The sequence below is a fragment of the Danio aesculapii genome, chromosome 7, assembly GCF_903798145.1.
Source record: "Danio aesculapii chromosome 7, fDanAes4.1, whole genome shotgun sequence".
NCBI lineage: Eukaryota > Metazoa > Chordata > Actinopteri > Cypriniformes > Danionidae > Danio > Danio aesculapii.
The window spans coordinates 69888168-69911248 of NC_079441.1; the positions used below are offsets into that span (position 1 = coordinate 69888168).

The window sequence follows — 23081 nt, forward strand, 5'->3', positions numbered from 1 at the left end:
TGTGTGCGTGCGTGTCTTTGTATGTGTTCATAAGTGTGTGTGTGTGCATGTGTTCGAGTGTGCGTGTGGGCCTGTTTGTGTGTCCTTGCATGTGTGTGTGTGCATGAGTGTGTGCATGTGTTTGCCTGTGTGTGTGTGTGTGTGTGTGTGTGTGTGTGTGTGCGCGTGTATGTGTGTGTGTGTGTGCGCATGCGTTTGTGTGTGCTTCCATGTGTGTGTGTGTGTGTGTTTATTTCTGTGTGTCTGTGTGTGTGCATGTGTGCATGTGTGTGACTGTGCATGTGTGTATGTGCTTGTTGTGCATGTGTGTGTGTGTGTTTCCATGTGTGTGTTCATGTGTGGGCACATTTGTGTGTGTTTGTGTGTGTCTGCATGTGCATGTGTGTGTTTCTGTCTGCATGTGTACGTGTGTGTGTGTGTGTGTGTGTGTGTGCATATGTGCATGTTTGTGTGTGCTTGTGTGTGTTCCTGAGTGTATGTCTGTGTTTGTGTGCATGTGTTCAGTTGTGTGTGTTCGTGTGTGTGTGTGTGTGTGTGTGTGTGTGTATGTGTGTGTCTGTGCATGTGTGTATGTGCTTGTTTGTGCGTGTGTGTGTGTTTCCATGTGTGTGTGCATCTGCTTGTGTGTATGTGTGCATCTGTGTGTGTTTGTTTGTGCATGTGTGTGTGTGTGTGTGTGAGTGTGCATGTGCGTGCATGTCTGCATGTATGCGTGTGTGTGCATATCTAACTGCGTCTGCATGTGTGCGCCTGAGTGTGTCTGTTTGTGTTTGTGCGCATGTCTGCATGTGTGTGTGCATGCCTGTGTATGTGTGCAGGTGTGTGTGTCTGTCTGTCTCTGTGTGAGTGTGTGTCTGCATGTGGGCGTGTGTGTCTATGTGTGTGCGCGCGGGTGTTAAATTGGTTCTGTGATGAGCATCAGGTGGCAGCGAGTGGAGATCAGCTGAGGCTACGGGCCCCTGAAGAAAGCCTTCAAACACTTTTCAGACAGCAAGGAAAGGGAAGGCGAGCATGAAAGACTAAAAGACGGCTGTCTAGACGGAGCAGGATGACAGAAGCATGGAAATGAATACAGGACAGCACACCAGAGCTGAAACAGCAGCAGCAGACAGCAGAAGAGTACGCCAGCCAGCTTTATGTTAACTTGTGCTTCTGCAAACATGCCCTGCGGGGACTATTTTCCCACCGCAAGTGATGTTGCTCCCCCTCTTCTTTTCCTCCTCCTCGCGCTCTCCTGCTTTTCGCCTTCCCTTCGTCGCAAAGCGAATATATTAGTTCGTGCCCGCTGGAACTCTCTGGGTTGTCTGACAAGCATGGCTGCTCAAAATGCAGAGGTTTCTTATTGACATCGCATTTTACGGCCAGTGCAACAAAAGTGGGCCAGGTCTTTTAGATGTGATGCGTATGAGAAACACCAAGGGGCTGTTTACACTCGCTCCCTTCATGTTGTCGTTTTTTTTTTGGTCTGATTGGATAGCGATCGGGCGAAGCAGTGGCATAGTAGGTAGTGCTGTCGCCTCACAGCAAGAAGGTCGCTGGTTTGAGCCTCGGCTGGGTCAGTTGGCGTTTCTGTGTGGAGTTTGCATGTTCTCCCTGCATTCGCGTGGGTTTCCTCATGGTGCTCCGGTTTCCCCTACAGTCCAAAGACATGCGGTACAGGTGAATTGGGTAGGCTAAATTGTGTGAATGAGTGTGTATGTGGATGTTTCCCAGAGATTGGTTGCAGCTGGAAGGGCATCCGCTGCGTAAAACATATGCTGGATAAGTTGGCGGTTCATTCCGCTGTGGTAACCCCGGATTAATAAAGGGACTAAGCCAAAAAGAAAATTAATGAAGGAATGGATAGCGATCAGGGGTCACGCAGTGGCACAGTAGGTAGCACAATCGCCTCACAGCAAGAAGGTTGCTGGTTCGAGCCTCGGCTAAGTCAGTTGGCGTTTCTGTGTGGAGTTTGCATGCTCTCCCCGTGTTCGCGTGGGTTTCCTCAGGGTGCTCCGGATTCCCCCACAAGTCCAAAGACACGCAGGTGAATTGGGTAGGCAAAATTGTCCATATTGAATGAGTGTGTATGGATGTTTCCCAGTGATGGGTTGCAGCTGGAAGAGCATCCACTGTGTAAAACATGTGCTGGATAAGTTGGCGGTTCATTCCGTTGTGGTGACCAAAGATTAATAAAGGGACTAAGCCAAAAAGAAAATGAATGAATGAATGAATGGATAGCTATCAGGGCGTCTCAGTGGTTAGCACTGTTGTCTCACAGCAAGAAGGTCGCTGGTTCGAGTCCTGGCCCGGACAGTTGGCATTTCCGTGTGGAGTTCGCATGTTCTCCCTGTGTTGGCGTGGATTGGTCCAAACACATGCACTATAGGTGAATTGGATGAACTAAATTGGCATGTGTGAATGTGAGTGTAAAGGGGTTTCCTAATACTGGGCAGCGGCTGGAAGGGCATCAGCTGCGTAAAAAAACATATGCCGGAATAGTTGGCGGTTCATTCCACTGTGGCGATCTCTGAAACAGAGTCTAAGCCGAAGGAATGAATGAATGGATAGCTATCTGGTCGTGAAATGACGAATTTGATATATAAATATAATCACTCACTTAAAGAGATTAAAATTAAAATTCAGTCATCATTTGCTCTCCATTTACTTGTTACATACCTTAAGGAGCATTTTTAATAGCTTAAATTAATATAATAAATAATATATAGAGAAATAAGGCTGTAAAATGTATTTTCGTACAATAATAAAGACAATATATCAATTTAAACTATTAAAAATGTTCACGTTTTCGTACTTGTCAAGGTTGAAAGTTGTTGGAAGAAAGATCAAGGTGCCGAAATGCAACTCAAAAGCAGAAATAAACATTATACACAAAATAAAAACATGAATCACAGAATACGGAAATATTTTTAACAATGTATACGATCATAAACAAACCCACGAAGTGAGCAGGTGTGAACAGCCCCCAAAAGTCAAGTCTGACAAAACAACCTTTAATCAGAACCGCCCAATGGTGTGGTTATTATTCCAGACAAAATACAACCTATATAGCACAAGTGTCCGATCCTGCTCCTGAAGGGCCATGACCCTAATTACCCACACTAATCAAGGTCTTCAGGATTACTATAAACCTCCAGGCAGGTGTGTTGTAGGATGGCACTAAGGCAGCCCTCAGGGAGCTCCAGGAAACCATGACGTGTAACTAAATATAGCCGCAGCTCACGCACAACACGAGATTTAACCAGTGAAATTCACTCAACCGCTCAGATTCACTGATCTGAATATAGAAGGAATTCAGCCGTCAGGTCACTAAACATAGTAAACAACCATAAACAAGAGTCAGTGTACATTTTTTTATACTTTCAAGTTTAGCTAAAACAACCTTTATCTGAAAATATGAAAAAAATACAATGTTTTTTAGTAAATAAGCCTGAAAATTGTAACTTTTTTGGGAAGTTGGGATAATTTTATTGACTCTTTAGTCTCGTTCAGTGAATGCTAATTCAGTGAGTCATTTCATTCGTTTGGTTCAATTTGCCTAAAAAATTAATTAAAATGTTACGATGTTGCTTCCAAACTCATGAACAACTAGCCCAAACGTTGATCACCCAAACAGGTCATAACTAGAATGCTATAAGAAACAGAAAATAATCATTGATTGTTTACCTGCTCTTATGTCTATGATTAGCCCAGCTCACCTCTTCTGACAGGTCTTCAAACTTGAGTGGTTCGTTCATGTCACACAGTCCCATATAAGCTTAACAAATGCACACAGTCTTTCGAGTCTTCTGGTTTTCGAGTCGTTCGTTCAGCACATGACAGCATGTAAAGAGAGATGACTCAAACACGAGGACTCGAGAAATGAACGAATCAAATCTTTTTCTGGCTGCAAAAGCATATGACTGGCTTCTGTTTTTCACATGATGAATGAATGACTCAAACTGAGGATTCGAGAGACGAACAGATCAAATCTTTTTTCTGGCTCTGAGTGCATATGACTGGCTTCTGCCTTTCACATGATGAATAAACGAACGACTCAAACCCGATAGAAGAATCAAAAAAGGAACTAATCTTCTCCACCTGCACAAATGAACGAATCACTCCCTGAGAGGACTTATTGTTCTGGAGTCATACAAAAGATTTGTTCAAAATGAACGAATCGTTCAAGAACGACCCATCACTAGCTGAAATAAAACATTAGATGAAATAGATGATGTGAGCTGGTATTTGTTTTTATACTATTTAAATAATAATAATAATAGCAATAATAATAATAATAATAATAATAATAATAATAATAATAATAATAATAATAATAATAATGCAATCTTATTATTTAATGCACTTCATTGTTAAATTCACCTGACAAATTAAAAAATGAATATTAGAAATATTGTTGTAACTTCTAAAAGTGCTTAAAGTCAAATAAATATGTTAGAAGGCAAAATAATTAATCCTCTTGTGCAATTGTAATTATTTTTAAAATATTTCCCAAGTGCTTTTTAATGGAGAGAAGATTTTTGCAACACATAATAGTTTTAATAACTTATATCTAATAACTATTTTATTTAGTCTTTTCTATCATGACAGTAAATAGTATTTTACTTAAATATTTTTTTACAAGTATTCAGTTTAAACTAGGTTACTAGGTTAATTATGTTACTAGACAAATTAGGATAATTAGGCAAGTCAATGATGGTTTATGTTCTTTAGCCAATCATAAAATAAATAAAACTTTAAAGGGCTAATAATATTGATACTTATTATATACAATACAATATTAATACAAATTAAATTAAATTAAATTAAATTAAATTAAATTAAATTAAATTAAATTAAATTAAATTAAATTAAATTAAATTACAAAAAGTAATCAAATTTTAAAAATATATATGAAATAAATAAATAAAAATAAATAATTGAATTAATTTATTAATTAAAAAATGAATTTAATAATAAAATAAAATAAATATGATAAAATAAACATTTATTTTATAATAAAATAAATAAAAATAAATATATAAATAAATAAATAATAATACTAAACACATGAATTAAATAAAAATTGAAACATAAAAAAATAAAAATAAATAAAAATAAAAATAAATAAATAAAAATAAATAAATACATAAAAAAATAAAAAAAATAAATGAATAAAAATAAATAAATAAATAAATAAACATATAAATAAATAAATAATAATACTAAACAAATGAATTAAATAAAATTGAAACATAAAAAAATAAATAAATAAAAATAAAAATAAATAAATAAAAATAAATAAATACATTAAAAAATTAAAAAAAATAAACGAATAAAAATAAATAAATAAATAAATAAATAAATAAATAAATAAATAAATAAATAAATAAATAAATAAATAAATATTTTTTTTTTTATTTCAGCCAAACTACAAGAAATAAGACCTTCTTCTGAAGAAAAAAAAAGTAAATACTGTAAAAATTGTATTTTTCTCTGTTAAATGGTCCTTGGAAAATATTTGTATTTTAAATTTATTTCATAACAATTTAAAAACAATTCAAATTTCGCATGAAAGCTAATAATTTTGCCTTCAGCTGTGTAAAAAGAAAACACAAAATATGAGAACACAATGCAAATTATGAAAAGTCAGTAACAAACAAGTCAAAATAATAACCTCAATCTTACATTTGAAATCCGTTTCAAAATTCATGTAGTTGAATAAATCCTACACAAAGCATTTGAATAATTTAAACAAAGCACTATAATAAAAGCAAGTTTAGTGGTGCTTTTGAGAATCTCGACACCAAACATGCAAGCATTCAGTGCTTCAAGAGACACGGTCGGGAGAGAAGTCAAAGTGTGTGTGTGTGTGTGTGTGTGTGTGTGCATGTGTTTGAGTGTTCACTTGAGGAAATCACATTATACAGCACAAAATGATAATATGCTTGGCCCAGCTGAACTTGTGCAGCTAAACTGATGGTGTGTTTTCAAATGTCAGCATAAATTTGCAAATTAAAAATGCGAAGCCATCAGCAGTCACCGTTAACACCACGTGCGTGCGCGTCTCTGCTTGTGAACGTTAAGCTTTTTTTTCTTCTGTCTTCTCAATGCAGTTTAAGTCAAAATTATTAGCCCTCCTGAGAATGTTTGTTCAAATTTTTACCCAGACGATGCTAGCAATTTTTCACAGTATTTCCTATAATATTTGTTCTTCTGGAGAAAGTCTTATTTGTTTTATTTTGGCTAGAATAAAAGCAGTTTTTACATTTTTTTAAAGCATTTTAAGGTCAATATTATTAGCCCCCTTAAGCAATATTTGTTTCAATTGTCTACAGACCAAACTACTGTTATACAATAGCCCGTTTCACACAGTGATACCAGTAAATATCTGGAAAATTTCCAGAACGACTTTACTGGTCAATTTAAATATGTGCTGTTCACACAGGCAAGGACGTTCCAGCATTTTTCCAGAAAGGACCATTCACACATCCATTTCAAAATACTGAATATTCTGACATCATTAACCAAAAACGAGCTCCGTCTTTTTCTTGAGGGTTTCACTTTATCTTTTAAATTCAGCATTCATGTAGCTGCTTTTGTCCCAGAGACGGACCAAATAATGTATATTGTGATTTTCCTTCAGCGTTTACACAAAGCAGCTTTCAGGGAATGGCTAGTAACAGGCCCGTAGCCAGCCTATTGAAAGGGGTGGTTCATTTGTTTTCCTACCATTTTGTCAAAGTGCTCACCATACTATTTATTTTACTACAAAGTATTTATTTACAAATTTGGATTTCAACTGTAAGTTATCCAGTTTTATGAATATTGTTATGACATTATCATAAAAAAACTAATTAATTAAATTAATAACCGGTCCATAGCCCGCCAATTGAAAGGGGTGGTTCATTTTTTCTAAAAAACGCAAACCTTTTTTGCAGTTATTCACCTCATTTTCTATTCAATTATGCATTTTAGTGACATTTTAAGAACTAAGAACTAATCTTTTAAGAACTAATCTTTGTTGGATCAGCTTGTTGCATGGTGATTATAACCACACCTTTTCGATGCACCAAAAATTAATTAATTCATTCATTTTCTTTTCAGCTTAGTTCCTTTATTAATCCGGGGTCCCCACAGCTGAATGAACCGCCAACCTATCAAGCATTTGTTTTGTGCAGCGGATGCCCTTCCAGCTGCAACCCATCACTGGGAAACATCCATACACACTCATTCACACACATACACTACGAACAAACTCCTGCAAACTCCACGCAGAAGCGCCAACTGACCCAGCCGAGGCTCAAACCAGCGACCTTTATGCTGTGAGGTGATCGTGCTACCCGCTGCGACATCGTGCAGACCTGCACCAAAAATATTTCCTTCAATTTTGTCAAAGTGCTCACCATACTATTTTACTACAAAGTATTTATTTACAAATTTGGATTTCAACTGCTAATCCAGTTTTATAAATATTGTTATGACATTAGCATTAAAAAAATGAATAACCGGTCCATAGCCAGCCTATTGAAATGGGTGCTTCATTTTTTCTAAAAAAAAAGCAGTTATTCACCACATTTTCTATTCAATTATGCATTTTAGTGACATTTTAAGAACTAATCTTTGTTGGATCAGCTTGTTGCATGGTAATCATAACCACACCTTTTCGATGCACCAAAAATTAATTAATTAATTCATTTTTTTTTTCGGCTTAGTCCCTTTATTAATCCGGGGTCCCCACAGCTGAATGAACCGCCAACCTATCAAGCATTTGTTTTGTGCTGCAGATGCCCTTCCAGCTGCAACCCATCACTGGGAAACATCCATACACACTCATTCACACACATACACTACGAACAAACTCCTGCAAACTCCACGCAGAAGCGCCAACTGACCCAGCCGAGGCTCGAACCAGCGACCTTTATGCTATGAGGCGATCGTGCTACCTGCTGCGACATCGTGCAGACCTGCACCAAAAATATGTCCTACAATTTTGTCAAATTGCTCACCATACTATTTTACTACAAAGTATTTATTTACAAATTTGATTTTCAACTGTATGCTAATCCAGTTTTATAAATATTGTTATGAGATTAGCATTTGAAAAAATGAATTAAAAAATGAAACTTATATTTAAATGCTAATTTATTATCACCCATCATTCAAGAGTTCACACTTAGCTGATGATTCATCAAAAGCTTGTTTGGCATGCTGTCCCGGGAGAGAGCCCCGAGCTCATGGGAACCTCGAGCCCAGGGCTTCCTCCCGTTTGCAGAGCGAGAGGGGAGCCTGAGCTCGGTGGATCTCAGAACTCCCTGTCTGCAGTAGCTAAGGGAACACGTGAGGAAAAAAGGGGGCTAGACAAATGTTTCATTGTTATGCATGATGCATATATTTGGATGGTGGGAGGAAACCAGAGAACCCGGGGAAAACCCACGCGGACACGGGGAGAACATACAAACTCCTCACAGAAACACCTACCGACCTGGCAGGACCAGGGCTGGCAGTGTTCTTGCTGTGAGGCTAACAGTGCTAACCACTGGGCCTCCATGCCGCCCGATCTATAGTGAAGAAGGAGAATAGGGAGGAAGGGGGGTTTCTTCCAAACGAAGATAAAGTGGACTGAAGACAGTGGTTTTTTATAGTAGCTTATGGCTCATATGATTGGATGATACTGATTAGCTTAATACGAGACCGGCTGTGATAAATCATAAGCACATGATCCTCTCGAAATTAGTTTACTAATAAACCTCACTTACAAAAAATAGGAATCTGGTAAAACTTGTTTCAAAATAAAAACTGTAGCCTATGAGCAAATGAAAAACTGGCCAGCTCAACTTTCCTCAGTCAAAATTTGGCCACTTGAATGATTCTTAAAGCCTTCTACCTATAGTTTTCACAATTCATGTTCATTTCTATTGACCTTATTCTAAAATGCGGAAGTGCGCCTGCGATTGTTTGGGAGAAACCGTATGGGAGAAATGACTAGGAATAATAAACGGCAGAAAACGGTCAAACTACTCGCTCTACAAACAAATGTTTGCATTACTATACAGACCAAGTAGAATAATATAATAAGAAAATATCAGTTTGCAACATCAAGCAGCGTAACGAGCAGTTTTTAATGTCTAAAAATGAATGGAAGTGAATGAGACCGGAAGTCTCCAGCCAAGAAGATTCAAATGGCTGCGCCCGCTCGTCGGCAAAGAATAAGGTGAATAGCGCTTTTACAATGTGGATTGTGTCAAAGCAGCTTAACATAGAAGATTTTAGTCAATTGAGCCAGTGTCAGTCCAGTTTTCAGTCCAGTTTTCAGTTCAGTGTGTTTTAATTTTCACTGCTGAAAGTCCAAACACTGAAGAGCAAATCCATCGATGTCCAGCTCCACAAGTCCAAAATTTATGATGGCGTAGCAGTCAAAAATGGAACAAATGAGCTCATATTCTGTAGGGGTCAAATTCAGGACTGTCAGTGGTAGGGTCTGTCTTTTGAACCACCCGAACCCTCCCTGGCTATGGGCCTGGGTTATGTTACAACGTCTCTTTCGGGAAAATTGCCGGTCGAATCTACCAATGTTTTCAATAAGGGCTCGTTCACACATGATTCCTTTCCAGAAAATTGTCGGTAATTTTCTGGAAAAGTCTGTATGTGTGAAAGGGGCTAACACTAGACTAATTACTTGCCTAGTTAACCTAGTTAAGCCTTTAAATATCACTTTAAGCTGAATACTAGTATCTAGTCGAATATTATGTACTGTCATCATGGCAAAGATAAAAGAAATCAGTTATTGGAAATGAGTTGCACAGAAATTGAGAAAATAAATGTACATATAATCATTCTGAGCTCAATAATTTGGGTGATTTTATCAGTTCCTTGCAGCCTTTCTAGGTTTCCCCTTTGATAGATGCACAAAAAGCAAAGAAGCAAATAACAGCAGCTGTTTACATGAATGTGTTTATGCGCTGGTGTGAATGCGTGTACTTGAGGTTTATTTCAGCAATTAATCTGCGAGTCGGTTTCACACTTAGACATCCGACCCGGCAAAACACGCGTGCTTTGGCTCAAATCCAGCAGCTGGGTCAAAGTCTGGGCAAAGTTTTGACCGGTCATCGGTAACTGTGCTCACCTTACAGAAAAGCACAGCGAGTGCTTTCAGCCCACCTCCAAGTTGTAATTCCAAACACTTGTTGGCAGCATGCTTTGGTGTTTGGATATAAACATCACACAAGCCCGACCAAGCGGCTCTTATTGGATGACCTAATACAGTACGGCTTTTAATAGGGAGTTATTTTGAATAGGTGTCAAGTGCCCTTAAAATAAAAGGCTTCGGCAATCGCTTGGGGTCAGGGAGTGTTCCATTCCACACATTGCAAAAATTCAGCCGAGAGAACAGCGAGAACTCTTGCCTGGATTCAGAGCTAAAGGCCATCCAAAAAGACAGCATGTTACTCCAGTCAGGTGTTTACCAAAAACACATGCCATAACACTACCTGACAAAAGTCTCGTCGTCTATCCTAATTTAAGGAACAACAAGTAATAACTTGACTTCTAGTTGATCATTTGGTATGAAAGGCGAAGGCCTCTAGATTACGCTTACTTTACCAAAATCAAATATGATCATGTCTTGATTTTTAATTATTTAATTAGGACAGTAAGGTCTGACTTTGCTTAAATAATGTCCAGTATAGAATATAAAGTTATGGTGCAGTGGAAAAAGATGAATATTGTGTCTGACTCCCATGAGCTTGGAGGACTGCATCCATACATCTCTGCAAAGATTCTTTGGATTCCTCTTCAATGCCTTCTCGTTTATCTTTCCCCAGAGATTCTCAATAATGTCTGGTGACTGGGCTGGCCAATCCTGGAGCACCTTGACCTTCTTTGCTTTCAGGAGCTTTGATGTGGAGGCTGAAGTATGAGAAGGAGCGCTATCCTGCTGAAGAATTTGCCCTCTCCTGTGGTTTGTAATGTAATGGGCAGCACAAATGTCTTGATACCTCAGGCTGTTGATGTTGCCATCCACTCTGCAGATCTCTTGCACGCCCCCATACTGAATGTAACCCCAAACCATGATTTTTTCTTCACCAAACTTGACTGATTTCTCTGAGAATCTTGGGTTCATGCGGGTTCCAATAGATCTTCTGCAGTATCAGTAATGATTGGGATGCAGTTCAACAGATGATTCACTTTCCTTCTGCCACTTTTCCAAATGACCAACTAGAAGTCAAGTAATTATTTGTTGCTCTTCCAACTGGGATCGACGACAAGACTTTTGTCCGGTGGTGTTTAGGATATGAAGTCACAGATTTGTGATGCCTTAATGTTCAAAATTAAGTACATTAGACAGGACATACCTTATATAACACTGTGGACCACAAATTCAATGTTTTTTTATTATTATTATTGAGATGTATACATTATTAAAGCTGAATGAAGGAGCTTTCTATTGATGTATAATTTTCATATTGATTAAAATCTGGAAGTGTTTTAAAAAATGTAATTATGAGGTAATTTTAGCTTAATTCTAATATGCTTCATCAAGAGAAAGTTTTTCTAAAGTCTAAAGATGTGTTTTTATCAAACAACCTAAGTTCACACATCAATAAAACAACAGTTATGATAATATACCCCTAAATCAGTACCATGGTATACTGTATATATCTTTGAACAGTCTATAATATCATTTAAAAGTGTTTTATAATATGATTTTCATTCATTTATTCATTTTCCTTCAGCTTAGTCCCTTTATTCATCGGGGGTTGCCACAGTGCAATGAACCCCTAACTTATCCAGCATATGCTTTACACAGCGAATGCCCTCAGGAACCTCAGGAATTGTGTTGATTCAGCTCATTTTAAATTAGTAGTTTGAACAAACAGCAAATGTCAAATACAACAGCCCCACACTTGCAACCAAATCCTGTTAACCAAAATGAAAAAATAAATAAATAAATACTATAGTTATATATATATTAAATATTAGTGTTTTTGACTATACTATAGTAAAGTGTGTTATACTGTACATATTATATTATGTATTTTCTGTATAGCTGTTAATGAATGCTACATCAAACTGTAGTATTATAGTATATACATTAGTTTTTACTACAGTAAACTGTGGTGTATAGCATAACACACCCTATAGTAGAAAACTACAGTATTGGGTCATTTGTTTATATTACTATACGTCTTTTTACCCAGAGCAACTATAGAATCATCACAACAGATAAATCCAAGTACTGTACTATATAATACACTCAAACAATGATGTTTGTTTGAACTACTTATTTAAAATGAGCTGAAACAACACAATTATTGAGGTTTTTATAGGGACAACCAAATTATATTATGTTCAATCCACTTAAACTTGCAAAAACTAATAAGTTAACTTAATTCCTTCATGTTTTCGCAACACAAATCCAAAGTGTAGTTTTTACAAACTTACATCTTTTTACCCATCGCAACTATAGAATCATCACAACAGATAAATCCAAGTACTGTACTATATAATACACATTAAAAAATGATGTTAGTTCGAACTACTTAAGTAAAATGAGCTGAAACAACACAATTATTGAGGTTTTTATAGGGACAACCTAATTATATTGTGTTCAATCCACTTAAACTTGCAAAAACTTCATGTTGCCTCAACTGCAGTTTGTTCAATCTACTGATTTAAAATGAGCTGAAACAACACAAATCGTGAGTTTTGTAGAGACAACTTAATTATTTGTAACGTCTATTTTTAAATTCGATCTTCTCTTCACTGGCTGCCCGTGCATTTCAGGATCCATTTTGAGTTACTTTTATTTGTTTTTAAGTGTCTAAATGGTACTGCACCCCTTTACCTCACCTTAAACACTTTCTCGTTTGCTCAGGTCAGCCTACCAGCTCCTCCTGGGTGTGCCCAGGACCAGTCGAAAGCTCAGAGGGGATTGGGCTTTTGCTATTGGCTGCACTAAAATTGTGGAATGAGTTGCCATTGTATATTAGACAAGCCGCTTCCATTACTGTTTTTAAATCTCTTCTTAAAACCCACTTGTTCAGTCTGGCTTTTAGCACAATGTGAGATGTTGACATTGTATGTTTATTTATTTGTATTTTAAAGTTTGTTTTACTCTCTGTTGTCAGCACTTTAGTCGACTGTGTTGTTTTAAAGTGCTTTATAAATTAAAATTGAATTGAATTTTATATTCAATCCACTTAAGTTTGTAAAAACTAATACGTTAACTTAATTCCTCCATGTTGTCTCAACACAAATCCATTGTGTAGTTTTTACAAACCTAAGGGGAACTTAAAAACTTCAAGAATCGTGTTGCCTAGCTCATTTTAAATAAGTAGTTTGAACAAACAGCAAACATAATTTTTGTTTGTGTAGTCTTTATGGTGAGAGGTAAGTGTTTAATCTAATACAGCAGCCCTACATTTGCAACCAAATCCTACAAGAGCAAATCTATTTGACTCAAAACATGGTTTTGCTTCTCTGAGTGGTGCTAACCTCCCCACGGCACTTCTCCCGCGAGAGAGGCCGCCGGTGACAGGCTGACCCCGCTGTCAGGCCCTCTCCCTTGGGCCGGGTGAGCTGCCTGTCGCCCCCTCAACCTCCAGAGATCCATTTTAGCCCCTGAGATGGGCTTGATAACTAGGGCTGAGCTGCCACTGAAAGGCATAAGCCGTCACGTCACACAGAAATCTCTAGGCTGCGTTTTCCCTGCTATCGCTCACTCTCATCTGCCTGCCGGCTCGCCCCACACGGCCCTGCAATAATGGAACATCATGTACAAAAATGTCAGGAAAGCGTACGGCATGAAATAATGAATCATAATCGTGAGGAAAGCTCGCAGTGTTTCAGCACACACAAGCCATGTGTTTGTCGTGTAAATCTGAACGTGAGGATATTTGTGCATGCGCGCACTTTGTGTATGTACAGCTGCGATCGTATTTGATATGCTAATTTCAAAGGCCTCTAAATTATTAACACGCTCATAACTGCTGAAAATCTCCTCAACACAATTTACTACATGCCTTAAGTCATCTGATTAATAGTGCATGCTTTTTTTAGCAAGTAAAAGCTCTTATCTCATGATTTAATAGGTATATTTTTTAATATTTCTTCTACTCTTTATTTGGTCAAACATTATTCTTGCTTTTCACAGTAACATCATTATAGAACAAGTCTACCTGGGTGGGTTGTGGGGATTTTGCGTCGTTTTTTACAACATAATCATATGCTGTGTTCTCTTTATATTGAACAAAAAAGGCAATAATAAAAACAAGTGTTGTATATAATAATACATATAACTGTAGAAGGGTTCTTTGTGTGGGAAGAAGAAGACAGGGTCGGCGATAAGGTAAGTGACAATTTTATTATTGTTATTTCTTTATCTGGTTCAACACAAGGCTCAAAGGCGCTGGTTGTAGCTCAGCTCTCTCTCCCGACTGGTCTCTCTCGCTCCCTTAAGAAGGCGTCTCTCCAGCCCAATCACTAGAGAAAGCAGGTGTTATTAATTATTTCTGATTGGGCTACTGACCAGCCGCCGGTGTCTCCACTCGCTCTCTCCCCTTTCTGGGTGTTCGACCACGCTCTCCCCACCACAATAACATATAACATAAACGCAAGCATAACTTTTTTAATATTTTTAAGATAAACACTTACCGAACTAAAGCTTAAATTAAGCTAATATCCATAAATCTCAACATTAAAATGTTGGTCTCAAATATCACTATATCTCAGTCATAAGAACTGTGTTAAACTGCATTACGTTGTAAAACAACAGAGCTATGATCAAATATAGCATTTAAATATCATCCTACTTAGACATTATTGGATTAAAAGTGAAAACGTATGCATTTTATGCAGTTAGTCTGTTATAAATGGGCCATTAATTTGCTTTAACATTCAGAAATTGAACAATAATTTGCAATAATAAAAACAATTGTTCACAAAAAAACTAAGTAAGAGCTCTTTTTGTTGTGGATTCTCAACACGTCTAACTTTCTAATATTTTTAAGATAAACTCTTGCCCAACTGAAGCTTAACTTCAGTTAATATCCATAAATCTTTTTTGCTTAATTAATATCAATTAATATCAATTAATTAATTTCTCAGTCATAATAATTGTGTTACACTGGATTTTAAAACAATAAAATGAAGCATTTAAATATCATCTTCCTTAGACATTAAAAATGTCTCCATTTTATGTAATTAGTTGGTTATAAAAATCTCATTATTTCTTTAATTTCGTCTTAGTTCCTTTATTAATCTGGGGTCGCCACAGCGGAATGAACCACCAACTTATCCAGCTTATGTTTTACGCAGCAGATGCCCTTACAGCCACAACCCATCTCTGGGAAACACCCATACACTCTCAATCCCACACATACACTATGGCCAACTTACCCAATTCACCTATAGCGCATGTGTTTGGACAAGTGGGGGAAACCCAGAGGTAACCCATGGAAACACGGGGAGAACATGCAAACTCCACACAAAAATGCCAACTGACCCAGCCGAGCTCAAACCAGCGACCTTTTTGCTGTGAGGCGACTGCGCTACCCACTGCGCCACTGTGTTGCTGGATCTCATAATAATATATATATAAATATATATATAAGTTATTATAATTTATAAAACAGTTGTCTGGTTCTCGTTTCTGATTGGCTGATAGCTGTGAGATATTAAAGTAATATCAGCACTCGTACAGCCACTTCACCCTTGTGTGTTACTCTGCCCACACGAGTGGCAAACAGAGGACTACAGTTTGACAAAAAAATTGCAGCTGTTGGACAACATAATGCACTATTAGAGCTTTTTTAGTCGAGAATGTAGCTGTTCAGATGGCAACTATGCAGTTTATTCATAAGGATAGTGCCTATTTTATATATTCAAATTTCAGCACATTGGCGGCCATCAGCCTGTCATACTGAGCAGAGCAAAGATGGCTGACGTTAAGCCACCAGATGGCGACAGAGACCACATAATAAGTCCTTAGCGGAGAGAAACAGCATTTTCTCAGCATACATTTCAAACTAAAGCTGAACAAATCACATCAACAAATACAGAACAGGTAAATGACTTTCTAAGTCGATCTCTTGCTTTTGTATGTTGTAGTGCTGTATTAATACCATAGTAATCTGGTAGCGTTTGCTTTGCTTTGGCTTTTTCGGGGTTAATTACTGTGATCTCCTGATTGCGATACTGGGAAATCACTGTAGACTGATGGCAATTTATGCCGTTCAGCCTTATAATATTAAAATGTCAGCAAAATCACCTGCTTTGTCATCACTTCAGACATTACGCTAGATAATCATTCAAACACTAGCTCTAACGCGACTTCTGTGAATTATTAACAGTTTCTGCTGTTCTGACGTCACCTGCAGATGTGAATAAACGGCGGAAGAAAGTAGTTCCTCTTACAAAAGGGTTTTTGAGACTCTACGTGTTTGATTTTCTTTTTTATACACATGATTATGTCGTCAAACTGTTGTATAAACACAATATCACGTGAGCAGCAATTCGATATTGCTGTATATCGTCACTGGTGGGACACTAAGGCACTTAAACCGACACACACCTCCTACCAGTGCTGATATACTGCCATATCGCACCGCATGTGACATTGCTCAAATATTGAGCGCATAAACATCATATTTTTGATAAGTTTAGATCAAAACAGATGTTTTCTTTTCATTTAGATCATATAATGTTAGCTATAAAAGACTAAAAAAATCTAATTCAAGATTGAAAATTAAAAAACAAGATCCCTAGTATAAAAAATAATTATATATATATATATATATATATATATATATATATATATATATACAATAATACAATATTAATATTTAAAAAAACAACTGTGTATTATTATTATTATTTTAGACTTTAAAGGGTCAAATACTTGTGCTCTTTGCTATTTTATTGCTCACTACAAGCAGAGAACACAACAAAACCAATCGTAATCAACATTGGCAGCCATCGCTATTCAAACTGTTAAACAGCCCAGACAGGATGAGTGTCTGTGTCTCTGTGCATGTGTGTGTGTGTGTGGCCTGCTTGTTGTGTGACATCAGTGGACTCGCCAGGCCACCCATTAACTATACCGCAGTCAGACAGGTTAAGAAAACATTGCCAGGGGTTTGAATGAGTGCAGGGACGAGGAAGAAAAAGTTCTGCCAGCTAGCTTTACACAAGAACTGGCCATTCATTAACCTGTCTTCACTCCGCTCTTGGGCACTGCGCTGACCCACATAGGCCACTATTGGAAATGCATATACAATACACACATTCATCACTATTGACAGCTCATGTCCCATCTCACTGAACTAGGATTAACTTGTGCTTAATCTGTCAGCAGGAGAATTATGAAGTGGGTGATGAAACAAAAACAAAAAACAGTCCAAGGTATGTTATATATGAATTTCAGATTACAGAAGCAGCAATGCATGGTAATTATTACCTTGTTAAAGCAACGGTTCACCCTTAGTAAGACTATGCTTTGTTTATTTAAATATGCTTTCATAATACGTGCTGCAGAGTCATCAAAATGACTCTACAAAATGCTAAAATTGTTATAATAACATTAAAAAAAAATGCTGTGGTAACCCAATGTTGGATCAAATGTGGACAAACCCAATGTGGTTGAATTTTTTAAATTATATTAAAAGGGATAGTTCACCCAAAACTGCAAATTCTGCCATCATTTACTCAATCTTCACTTGTTCCTTCACATGTTTGACTTTATCTTCTGTTGCACACAAAGTAAGATCATTTAAACAAAAGCTGGAAACCTGTAACCATTGACTTCCATTCTATTTGTTTTGTTTCTGCAATGGAAGTCAATGGTTACTGATTTTCAGCTTTCTTCAAAATATCTTATGGTGTGGTTATAGTGGTTATTAGAAACTCATTAAGGTTTATAACCACTTGAGGGTAAGTGAATAGTCTGAATCATCAACCCTAAAAAAATGCTAGGTTGTCGTAACCCAATGTTGGGTCAAATGTGGACAAACCCAATGTGGTTGAATTTTTTAATTATATTAAAAAGGGATAGTTCACCCAAAACTGCAAATTCTGCCATCATTTACTCAATCTTCACTTGTTCCTTCACATGTTTGACTTTATCTTCTGTTGCACACAAAATAAGATCATTTAAACAAAAGCTGGAAACCTGTAACCATTGACTTCCATTCTATTTGTTTTGTTTCTGCTATGGAAGTCAATGGTTACTGATTTTCAGCTTTCTTCAAAATATCTTATGGTGTGGTTATAGTGGTTATTAGAAACTCATTAAGGTTAATAACCACTTGAGGGTAAGTGAATAGTCCGAATCATCAACTCTAAAAAAATGCTAGGTTGTCGTAACCCAGTGTTGGGTCAAATGTGGACAAACCCAACGTTATTTTATTTGTCATCATTTACTTAATCTTCACTTGTTCCATCACATGTTTGACTTTATTTCTTTTGTTAAACACAAAAAAAGTTCATTTGGACAAAGCTGGAAACCTGTAACCATTGACTTCCATTGTATTTGTTTTTCCTACTATGGAAGTCAATGGTTGCTTTCTTCAAAATATCAGGTTATAGTGGTTATAAGACACTCATTAAGGTTTATAACCACTTGAGGGTGAGTAAATAGTCTGTGCTGCAGTCATCAACTCTAAAAATTGCTGGGTTGTCGTAACCCAATATTGGGTCAAATGTGGACAAACCCAATGTTGTTGTTGTTTATTTTCCAATTATATTAAAAGAAATATTTCACCCAAAACTGCAAATTCTGTCATCATTTATTCACCCTTCACATGTTTGATGTTCTTTCTTCTGCTGAACACATAACGAGATCATTTCAACAAAGCTGGAAACCTGTAACCATTGACTTCCATTGTATTTGTTTTTACTATGCTACTATGGAAGTCAATGGTTACTGGTTTTCAGCTTTTTTCAAAATATCGAATTTACACAATTCGTAACTTGTACAATTTGATCATCCCCTAATGATGTTTGGGTTCAGGTGTGGGCTTTGGGGAGGACATTCCCTTATAAAAATCATATGTTTCGAATAGTGTCGTATGGATTTCTACGAATTAGCCAATAGAAACCAATGTTGTTGTATTTTTAATTATATTAAAAGAGATAGTACACCCAAATTCTGTCATAATTTACTCACTCTTTACTTGTTCCCTAACATGTTCGACTTTCTTTCTTCCGTTGAACACAAAACAAGTTCATTTGGAAACCTGTAACCATTGACTTCCATTGCATTTGTTTTTCCCACAATGAAAGTCAATGGTTACCAATTTTCAGCTTTCTCCAAGATATGTGGTTCAAGTGGTTATAAGAAGGTTTATAACCACTTGAGGGTGACAAAATAGTTCCTAAATGTCTTTTTGTGTGTGAAATATCCCTTTAATTAACATTTTTATCTGATTGCTTTCCACTTGTAATGGTCTTGTGGAAGAATTCCCTATCACACCATGACACAAACCCCAAAATGTGCAACAGACCTATATTTGTCAGCACTCAGAGCATTATCATTGCTCTTCTCTATCTACACAGATAGCACATAATGAACTCGCCAGGGCCAGATCTGCTTTGTTTTAGCCGCCTCATTCTTTTTTCCTATGGACTTTGCTTGCTTTGTCGGTGACGAAGAAGCGCGAGTTGCAACAGGTTTAAAGTTTTACCTCTTCCCTTTTTCAACAGGAACAAGCTGGTTAAAAGTGGACCATCTAGAAATTACGGTGACAATGCAGTTATGAAAGTAGTTGTATATTTTAAATGAACTCCATTTGTACTAAACTACAATGGAATATTTACATGCCATTAAATACATCTACACTATACAAAAAAGAGACGAGGAAATATACCAACACAATCTAGTGCCAATTCGTAACTCATTCATTTTGATCATCCCCTAATGACATTTGGGTTTAGGTGTGGGCTTTGGGTAGGACATCTCTTTTTGAAAATCATACGTTTTCGAATGAATCTTATGGATTTGTCTGAATTAACCAATAGAAACCAATATTGCTGTCTTTTTAGTTATATTAAAAGAGATAGCTCACCCAAAATCGCAAATTATGTCATCATTTACTCACTATTCACTTGTTCCTTTACCTGTTTAACAATATTTCTGCTGTTGAACACAAAAGAAGATCATTTGGAGAAAACTGAAAACCTGTAACCATTGATCTCCATTGTATTTGTGTTTTCTACTATGGAAGTCAATGTTTTAAAATAACTTATTGTGTGGTTATAGTGGTTAAAAGAAACTCATTAAGGTTTATAACCACTTGAGGGTGAGTTAATAGTCTGTACTGCAGAGTCATCAAAGGGACCAACACAATCAAGGGGCAATTTGTAACTCGTATAATTTGATCTTCCCCTAATGACAGTTGGGTTTAGGTATGGGCTTTGGGTAGGACATCTCCTTTTGAAAATCATTTGCTTTCAAATGAATGGAGTCGTATGGATTGGTGCGAATTAGCCAATAGAAACTATTGTTGTCTTTTCAGTTATATTAAAAGAGATAGTTCACCCAATTCTGCAAATCCTGTCATCATTTACTCACTATTCACTTGTTCCTCCACATGTTTGACTTTATCTTCTGTTGAACACAAAACATGATCATTTGAACAAAAGCTGGAAACCTGTAACCATTGACTTCCATTGTATTTTTTTTTCCTACTATGAAAGTCAATAGTTACCAGTTTTCAACTTTCTTCAAAATATCAGGTTATAGTGGTTATAAGAAACTCATTAAGGTTTATAACCACTTGAGGGTGAGTGAATAGTCTGTGCTGCAGGGTCATTATTGTGACCCAAAGTGACTCTAAAAATATACCAACACAATCTAGTAGCAATTCATAACTCATACAATCTGATCATCCCCTAATGACAGTTGGGTTTAGGTGTGGGCTTTGGGTAGGACATCTCCTTTTGAAAATCATACGTTTTCGAATGAATGGAGATGTATGGATTTGTATGAATTAGCCAATGCATACATACTGTAAAATAATTACATCTCTTTACTGAGATCAGCATAAAAATGCATACGCTAGAACCGCACTGGTGACTTTTTGTAATATTTAATTAAAAGTTAATATTCAATTATAGTTAGAAAAATAATAATATATTTTTAAAGCTGTCAATCAGCATTTTTTCTTTCAAAAAGACCATGTCTAACATAAAACAGCATACCATTTTGAGGAATGTAAACAATAACAATTGTCCTAATGTATTTCCTGTTTAACATTTATAATTTCCATAGCTTCAGAGAATCCAAAAAGATCCACATATTGATACATAAAACTATGATAACTGTTTTAACGTGAAGATATGATTGAATTCCCTCTTATTACAAGTATGAAATAGTATAACAAGCAGGATATGTTCAGGGGACAATGACATGACCAAAATGAAATGGCCTATGTAACTCATTCTGTAGAATCTCCACCAATCAGTGAAATGCAAATTGAAGGCTCCGCCTACTCACATGAAGCACAGTTACAGTCTCAGTTTTGCTTAAATCTTAAATATTTGTATTCATAAACGCATTATATGCCATAAATGCAGAATATAGCAGTGATACAAATATGCACTGTACAAAGCACCTCAAAATGTATATAATACGCCCCATCAGAGGCCACAGAAAGTGCAAAATACAAGAAAAATGCAAGGTTTTCGAGCAGAAAGCTCTTCCTCAGTGCACCAACACTCTAAATACTCAATTGTAATTGTAATCTATGTCTTTTATGTAATCAACAAATGTCAGTCATTCCATATGTAACCAGCTCAACAGTTTTCTACTCCTCCGTTGTCTTTTATTTGATTATTTTATCCGCAGTGCATCCTAGGATTGCCTTTTGGTCTAATACATTTCAGTCTATAATATTGCGATTCACCACATAGCTGGCTGGCTCGCTTCACTGCTTATAACTCTTAAAACAAAGACTTTTTTAAAAATCCCCATGGGGAAAATACTTCCAGAACCAAGGCTGCTAAAACAGTGGGCGAACACTGCAGCACTCTATTATAACTGACCATTACTCTGGAACAGCGGGAGAAATGCGCACACAAACACCCATAAACTTCAGCGCTCCGGGCACAAGATTGTAGGTACAAACGCTGACCTTAAGTTTACCGAGCAAAGGTTGCGTGCTTATCATAATACTATCAGACGGCATGAGTAAATGCTCATTCACATTCTGTTATTAACTAATAAACCAGCTTGTGAACAATTCCACAATCATAGTTACAAGCGCTCTCAATTAGGGCTGCACAATATACCGTTTCAGCATCGATATCACGATGCGATCATCATTCGCAATAGTCAAATCGCAAGTATGCACGATGTTGAGTCTGGATTATAATTTATCAGAGGTCTGTGACTGTATGAGGATTTTAAAAGCATTCCGGATTGAGAAATTGCACTGTTTGTAACTTTAATAATGCAATTTTTTATTATATATATATATATATATATATATATATATATATATATATATATATATAAAATAAAAAATTGCATTATTAAAGTTACAAACAAACAGTACAATTACACAATAACAGTACAATTATTTATATATATATATATATATATATATATATATATATATATATATATATATATATATATATATAATATTTTATTTATTTTTTATTTTACATTTGATTACATTTGATTATTCAATTACTGCAATCAGAAAACAATAGCATAGTGTTTATTTTAGCTGTATCTTTATTTTATTGTATTTACACATGCTTGCAGATGTTTATTATATTTTATACAGATTCACTGGCCTACTAAATCATCCCAATCCATCTAATATTATAAATTCTTTCCAAATAGAGATGTTCAAGTCATCTGGTGAAACTAAAGTCATCTCGGAACATACAGTGCTCAACATATATGAGTACACCCCTCATAAATCTTTCATTTAAATTAATATTTTGTGCATGTACATTAGATTAGTCAGTACTGAAGCCAAATCTGGAGCTTATCTAACAAAATAACGTATGACAACAGTCCAAAGTAATCAGGGCAAAATTCAAGACAAACAAAGAATTATTCATATTTTGTTGACATTTTTGTAGGTTGTACT

General features: G+C 36.3%; 1 protein-coding gene across 3 annotated transcripts in view; it reads right to left on the minus strand.

The window, feature by feature from the left end:
* Positions 1-23081, minus strand: part of LOC130232486 (peroxisome proliferator-activated receptor gamma coactivator 1-alpha-like) — an 87664-nt gene that overhangs the window by 56667 nt on the left and 7916 nt on the right. The window lies entirely within an intron of this gene.